This window comes from Mycena indigotica (genome assembly GCF_014461135.1).
Source record: "Mycena indigotica strain 171206Taipei chromosome Unknown Mind.scaff0015, whole genome shotgun sequence".
In the NCBI taxonomy this organism is placed as follows: Eukaryota; Fungi; Basidiomycota; class Agaricomycetes; order Agaricales; family Mycenaceae; genus Mycena; species Mycena indigotica.
In genome coordinates, this window is record NW_023503014.1 from 421,198 (window position 1) to 428,601 (window position 7,404).

Here is a 7,404-nt window from a genome sequence, read left to right on the forward strand (position 1 = left end):
ACTCTCGCGCACCCTAAAGTGCTCTCGCGCACACGGCGACAGGCCGTCACTTCCACTTCCTCACTCTCACCTTCATTCTCTCCCACTCCGAGCACCATCTCATTCTTCTGTTCACTTTCACTCCCCATTTTTCACTTCACTGCCATTTCACCTCCGACTTCACTCAACTTTCACTCCACCGCAATTCCACCTTTCTCACTTTCACCTTATGCTTTCACCTCGTCACTTCCACTTCACTTTCCGTCCTCGGCATTCTCACTCAATTTTGTGTGCCAATGGCTTGATCTACTGCAGTCACCTTCATTCTCATTCCTTTCATTCTCATTTCCCTTCACTTTCACTTGGATACACGGTATAATTACAGTGAATGGTGTAGTACAAAGTGAAATAATAAGTACTGGAAAGTCAGTTCAAAGTGACACTTTAGAAAGTGATGCGACCGGCCAAGGTCCCAGGGTAGTAGAAGTATTTACTGCCTGAGCCCTCCCTGCATTGCAGGATAGTGGGACGTGGGCAGCGGTTGAATAACGTGAAAAGTGAGAAAATTTTCTGATCTGGGATGATGGAATTGTATTGAATTGACCTGTTGATGTGATACAGATTAGGTATATGGAATGATGGGATCATGATCCAATCACAAGGGCCTTGCAAGGCCCTCGAGTCTGGCAGCTGGGAGCCCAAGGGCCCTGGCCAAGGGCCCCAGAGGCCTCTGCCATCAAAGGGCCTTGGCACCTTGGGCGATCACTGGCAACGGGGCATCTTGGCGCAGAAAACGAGCATACCTGGCACACAGGGGCTTCTCCGCACGCTCGCAGAGTGGTGGACCTACTATGTCACTGCTCCCATTGACCCTGCGGGTTCTCTAGCGACGCTTTCAGGAACTTTGGCAATCCTGGCAACACCGGCGGGCAATCCCACGTTCTCTACGCAACAGATCCTTGCTGAACTGCTGGACGGAGTAGGTGGGCGGAAGGCCCTTGCTAAAGTGCTTGTCGACCACCTCACGCGCCGGTTCCCAAGCTCCCAGCGGATACCGACGGCAGCCGAATTCGAGGAAGTTTCGGGCCCATCGGCTCTTTTGACGATCACCGCCGATATCATTGGGCCGGAACTCAACGAGGCGGGGATTGTCACGCCGCTGATGAGGGTGTGTGTGGCGATCACCAGGATGCGGTCGACGCCGGCAAACGCGACGCACTTGCAGATGGTCCTGCTCCCCATCATGCATACGCTTTGGCAGTGCTTCGCAGTCGCGGCGGCCGCAGGTATACATCGCAGAGGCACTTCGCGCTGGTTTGCTCACGCTTTACTTCACCATCAGGAAAATCACAAATCCTTGTAGAGGCCTTGTAGGCCTTGTACAAGGTCTACAAGGTCTACAAGGCCCCACAAGGTCGGCCTTGTAGAAGGCCTTGTACAAGCTATGTCCCCTCCTTGTACAAGGCCTACAAGGCTTACAAGGTCATACAAGGCCATACAAGGCCTCTTCACAAGGACATGTACAAGGACCCTGCAGGCACTCAGGATGGGCAAAGAAACAGGAAAAAAAGATTCATTGATGGAAGCTATGCTACAGTACAGTGTGTATGCGTCAACTGCCAAACCTTCCACTTCCACAGCCACAACCAGCTCCAAACATGTCACCAATCCCGTCGAAAGGTCGGTATGCCACCAATCCCGTCGCGAGCATGTGCACGGCTACGCAAAAAGCGCACAACGAGTGCCATGGCGGAAAGCATCAGAGGCACGCCAAGGAGCGCTGCGTCACGGCCGATGGATGAGCGAGATCGGCTGTCCTGTGCGAAAGCCGCGCTCCATCCTCTGCACAGCCCACTGACTTCGAAGAATGGGCCAGTCCGCCCCTGCGATGTCTCCAGACGGCCGTGTCAAGCTGTACCAATGAATCAGTTGTCGAATGAGCAGAAGATGTATGACACACGACATTTGAAGACCGACACGTTCGTCATCCATCTGGCAAGGGCAGGATCGAAGGCGCGTGGCTGGGAAGTAGTGAGTCACCAAATTCAGCGGTAAAAAGAACAAACCCGGCCATAACGAGCCCCAACCAACGAGAATGGCGAGCGCAATGCTGCGGGCAACCACTGGGATCAGATATGGAGGCGAAAACCAAGTAGTTATGGTGCCAACTCAGAGTTTGTCAGAACTGAGCGGTAGAAGGAAGAACGAGCACGCACCAAACGCGACAAGACCTGGTCGGCCACGTACCCGCGGCGTGTTTGCGGTCCAGGCAGCTCAGCTGAAAAGGAAACGCATGAGCGGTGAGCAAGGAACGGAGAGCAAGAGTAAAAGGCGCACCGCGTTTGTGAGTGCTGCGGAGAGGCGAAAGTGGGGGGGAGAGGAAGAAAAAAGAAGAATGTGACGTCCCCGTCACTCCAGAGTAATTGTCCGTGATCTTACGGACCATGGCCGACCGCTTCGTCAGCCCAATTGTGTCATCACCCTCGGCTAGACTTAGCCAAATTTCGCTGTTATTCCAGACCAATGAGGCTCATTTACAGATTGTGTAGCTGTCTGTAATGATTCTTGGTTCAAGACTTCAAAGATATAGGTGAGGCTACTTCCTATAATTGACTTCTTGCAGCAGTACTATTAATGTTTGTGACAGTTTGTTATTAAATATAAGTCAGCTCCAGAAACTGAGCTGGTTATTGATTAATGATAGATGCTATACTAGAATTGTTGAGGTACCTGTTTAGAGTTATGATACTTGAGTGCTTGTAGGATGTCCTTGTACATCCTTGTAGATGATCTTGTACAAGGCTCTTCTACAAGTACTGCTCACAAGGTGCTACAAGTATCTACAAGTATCTACAAGGCCTACAAGTTCTGACAAGGCTCATAGGTCCTTGTACAAGGCTCCCACAAGGATTTGTTATTTTCCTGATGACATCCTCTAGCAGTGGACGCACGATGGCGTCTGCAGAGATCGAGCATTTCCTGCGCGTTGTGTTACCTCCGTTTACAATTTTCCCCGCGGTCGCTGCTGCGTTAGGAAATGCGATTGCGGCCGCCGTCAAGGATCCGGCCGCACAATCGTTGCCGGACTATGCTGCACCGGTTTGGCAGGGGTTTCTTGCCATGGCTGTAGAACGAGTGTCCGTATAACACAAGTATCATGATCGCGCGGATTCCTCTGCTCTCAGAAAACAAGCTTGTTCTAACATCCGGGTAAGACCCAGATATGCCTGTCAAAGAATACTCAATTTTACACAGTGCCCTCGAATCATGGAAAGACACCTGCTTAAGCGGTGCATGGACTGTGGATCTGCCTCCTACTGCTCTCGAGAATGTCAAAAGGTCCACTGGAAGGCCGGAGGTCATCGGGAGCTCTGTCAACGACGTGCTGACAGCTCAGGTGAGTACCTGGCCTCTTTTGCATTATCAAGACCGCCATTTCGTTTCCGCGGTCCTCATGCACGCATGCATCACCCACAAACAGGCGATTGCTGAGCAGATATTGATTCTTCTGTGCAACGATGCAGCAGCACAGCCATTCGTCAGCTGGTCCTACATGCCAACGAAGGAACCCGATGGCTCCCGTCTCAACAACGTCTTGCAGCTTATGCCCGTCGTAAAAGATGGCCGGCAGAACGATGTACTGGCTTGTGTCCGGACGAATGGGGACCTTTTCGCAGCCTGTGCGGAGGGCCGTATTGTTCCTCACCTCCTGGACCTGGGTCTCCCGCGGAGGGCCATGGAGATCCCCGGAAACGACGCTTTGAATGCGGAGGGCAACGATGGCTGGCGCGTCACGTTTCCAGCCTCCGGGGGTCAACATCTCTTCCTGCTACGATCCTGCGGGCAGCTGGTGACGGGATTGGAGACTATAGCGCAAAATCACCATAAGTCGCCAAATCGAGGGCTGGATGTCAAGATGAGGGAGGACTGTCAGCAGCTATTGGCCCATGACACGGAGGAGCAAGCATTTCTGGGTGCGTTGGCGATTATGCTTTGAAGCTTTGCCTGATGAGACCTCAGCGCGCTTGGAGTTCCACCTCACATGGTGACTTTCCGTTGACCACTGAAATCTATCAGTCCTGAATTGGTTGACTTGCAACCTTAACACAATAATCATCGATGACTTTACCACTTGTTGTAGTGAGGTATCCAGCCAATAATCAGCATCGTTGTGATTCCTTGATGAGAATTCGGCCTAACATGCCAACTCACACCGGGTTTCTGTCAAAAAATGAGGATTTATTTATGAAATATAGTGGACAAAATGAAAAGATGTATATTTTAACAACTTGGAAAGATAACAAATAAAACTTCAGGAAAGTTGACTTGATTCATAAGAAATTAGGGTATATATTAAGTCATCAGATTGGTCTTAACTCAAAGCCAATATCAGCTGACACTGTTCTGCCTATGATTTGAAGCAAACAAATGCACCAATTATGCCACAAGATACAATGCCATATATATAATAATTCAGTGTTTACCCAAAGGCCTTTGAAATCAGTTGGTGCCCAGCTTAAGACCTTTAAAAGGGCAAAGGCCTTTGCAAAGGTCACATGATTCAACTAATCAATCAATAAAAAAAATGAAATAGCTTATAATCAATCAGTAAATTGTCCTGATACTTGTCTTGTCATGATATTTTGACTTGTTGATAGTGCTTTGCCAGTGCATTTATTAACTGCTTGGTCTATTTTTTTTAGTTATATAAACCCATGGATTTAGTGTTGCATTTCCCAATGATCTCCAAGACCCATGTGTAGTTCGACATAGTGTGTTATTTTGCCATGAGTATTCTCGGTGCCATCTGCATTGCGGGCGATAATATGAGAGCACACTTTTGTTCCTTTAAGTTATGAAGACAATTCTGATTTTGCAAAACATGGATACAACGAGAGTTGTAAAGGAATTCATGTATGTCCTTTCGTAACGAGTCCGAGTTGGTACCATAAAAAGAGTCCGTAGTAGGCATATCAGGAGTCACATTTAATTTACTGAGAGGAGAATAATGTCCATATTTTGAATCAACATTGTCAGATTGCTCTGTCTTCTTGGCCAAGGGAGACTCTCCTGACTTCCGCGGAGTTCCTGTCGCCAAGCTCAGTTGGCCTGGATTCGGACCGACTGGAACCATCGCCGGCTACGAGCGCCGGGTGGTCCGGCCCCGGTAAGCGGCCGGTTTCGAAACAGTTTCGAAACGGGGGGTGTTTTGAAACAGTTTCGAAACAGCTGTGAGTAATTCCTGAGGAATTACTCACAGCACCCTAAGGGAGAGGAGCGCTTTAAAAACCCGCCTCGTGCAACTTCTGGATCAACTGCGCCAACGTGCCATCTAGTGATTGTCACGGGTGAGGTGGCCTGCCATGGGCTGCGGGTACGGGCCACCTCGGGTGCAGGTATGGGCCTGCCCCTTGTAAATTGCAGGCCTGGGCTTGGGCCCGCAGGCCTCGGCCATTGAGGTGCCGGAGCCGGCCGGCCCACCGACGCCCGCGCCGGGGTGCAGCTGGACGACAACAGGGAGATCTGCAGTGTCCATCGCCACATCTTTGATGTGTTAAAGGCAGCGTGGCGGTTTATCAAAGCGCCAACCATGTCGACGGGCCTGCGGGATCACGGGCTACCCGAGGCCCGCGCCTAACCGGTGGGTACCCGCAGCACTTGCTGCTACAACTAAGAAGGACATATTAGTCATATGTGCCCAAACCGGGCCACATCGGCCAACCAGATCCGCACAATCTTTTCAGAGTTTATCATGCAAAGACCAAAGGGAAAAGATCACGCCATTGAGCTTCACCCAGATGCCGAGCCCGTAAAGGGCTGTTGCATCCCGCTGTGGGGTGAGGAGCAGAAGGAGCTCAACACATTTATAAATGAACACCTGGCCACTGGGCGGATAATCGATTCGACCCTCCAAGTCCCCTTACATGTCCCCATTCTTCTTCGTAAAGAAGAAGGACAGGAAGCTATTTCCCGTACAGGACCATCAGAAGCTGAATGGGATTATCATCAAGTCTTGCCAGTCTCCAGGCGGATTATCCTTGAAATGCTTCACACAGCCTTTACATGCCGCCCGTTTGTGGCTCTTCTTCTCCTGGATCGAGTCGAGCGGGTGGAAGTGGTCCCACAGCTTGGAGGCATTGTGGAATCGACGGAAGACGAGCAGAAGAACACCACCAACCCGGCATGACACTTGGCCGATGTCATGCCAAAACGTCGCCTGACATCAGGTTGTGACATCAAGATCGGATATCCGTGATGTCAGGACGAAATTGAATGCGCATATCTTCCTGACATCTGTTTGACAAGGGATATCATACAGACATCCTGAGGTGGACCAGCGCCAGACAAGGCTGTGACAAATGGGGGATGCCTACTGAATGGTACAGAACACTCAAAAAGACAGGCAATAATGTATATTGTGCTGTAGTAACTACATACATAATATATACTGACTAATTGCAACCCTATGTGTGCGCTATGGATGTACACCGAGGCCGCACCGGGGCGCAGCAGTTGCCCAACGAGCCGGCGCATCCTTCTCGCTCAGACACTACCCGCCGATCAATTGCTTGCCCGCACCGTTGCTGAAGCTGGTTGCGCCCAAAGGATTGAAGGGTGGGCCGCAGCAGCACTGCCGGCCCTCAGCGACTCCACGGGCACCGCATTTGCCAGCTGGGGGGAGGTCAGCGGGGAAGAAGGGGGACGATAGGGAGGGGGACAAACCGTTCTCGGTGCAGTAGCGCAAGGCACAGTCCGCCTTGGACGAGCGGTGATGAACTGGGTGCCCGCGGGGATGCGCTGGACGACCGTGCCAGAAACACAAGCGCCACTATGAGCAATATCAGCGTTGGAAAGAAAAGTGGGCCTGGGGAAAGGGAGACACACCGTTAACAGCAAACACAAGACTGCGTTGCGACCGTGGGTGTGGGGAGTCTGGACGCTGTCCAAAAGGACTGACAACGTGAATCATGGCTGGGCTACCCGGCGTCGCGTCAGCCAAACACAACCCGGAGAGACGAAGGTGTCGCACCTAGCCCAGGCCCACAGCATGGCACCAACGGCGGCCTCCCAACTCCAGCCAGCTCTTCCTTATATGCCATGGCGGAGCGGGCGGAGCGCTATTGTCTTGGCGCGGGAGGGAAGAGTGGGGGCGAGTGCCACTGAGGGGAAAGTGGGAGGGGGATGTGGGCGGAGGAAAGAAAAAGCCACAAGTGGCGCCATCTTTTATTGTCACACGATGAAATAATGTTACATCTTGATGGGCTGATGCATGTTCCGCGCTTGCTCCGCGCCCATCTGGTGGACATCAAGCGAGATGTTGGCACGATGTAGGTTATAACATCCCAAATACAGCTCTAGAACGTTGATCTGACATTTTCTGTTTGACAGTAATATGATATTGGGTAACTATCAACCCGAGATTGG